Source organism: Garra rufa, chromosome 17 (assembly GCF_049309525.1).
Source record: "Garra rufa chromosome 17, GarRuf1.0, whole genome shotgun sequence".
Classification (NCBI taxonomy): domain Eukaryota; kingdom Metazoa; phylum Chordata; class Actinopteri; order Cypriniformes; family Cyprinidae; genus Garra; species Garra rufa.
This window is the reverse complement of record NC_133377.1, coordinates 4,151,323-4,152,108: the sequence shown is the minus strand read 5'-3', so window position 1 is coordinate 4,152,108 and position 786 is coordinate 4,151,323.

Sequence of the window (786 nt, the reverse complement as noted above, 5' to 3'; positions counted from 1 at the left end):
TTTCAAGCTTTTCACCTTCAGAAAGGTCTTTCTTCTCCCCCATGAGAACCTGTCTGAGATTGATACCAGTTATCTAAAATAATCATGGGAAATAAAACAAACACTTTCTTTGAAAAGCTTTCTTGTAATATAAATCATATATGCATATATATGTATATATATATAATTTATATTATATATTACATATATTCTTAAATATTTGAATATTTACAGTACACACACATATATTATGCAAACTTTTATTTTGGATGCTAATAATCATGATTGCTGATTGATTTGACAGCATTCATTTATGTATATGTATTTATTAGTTGTAATTATTTTATATTATATATAGCCTAGTCATCTAGATAATATTGTGCATTGACTAAGTTTTTCCACTGATATAGACTTTTTCGTCATCAGTCAATAAAATAAAATAAATCAAGCAATATATTCTGGTCACGGAAAAGGCTCAGAAGGCATTTGTCAGCTAGCAGCATCAGGTAAAAATCAAATTCTAAACATAATTTTAATTAATCACATATTTACTTATAATTCAGTTCAGTATTAAGTTTGAATCAGTGTGTGAAATGACATATACGGGATCACAGACATGCCTTGTCATAATGGCTGTTAGTGTTATGGATTAATTATGGCTTAATTTTGCACAGACTTCAATGTTGTATTTCTGCAATAATTAACCCAGTAATTCGTTTTTTGGTACTTTTAATTGTCTTTTTGTTTTTTAATATACAGTGGCGACCAAAAGTATTAGAACACTAGTATTTTCACCAGCTAAAAATG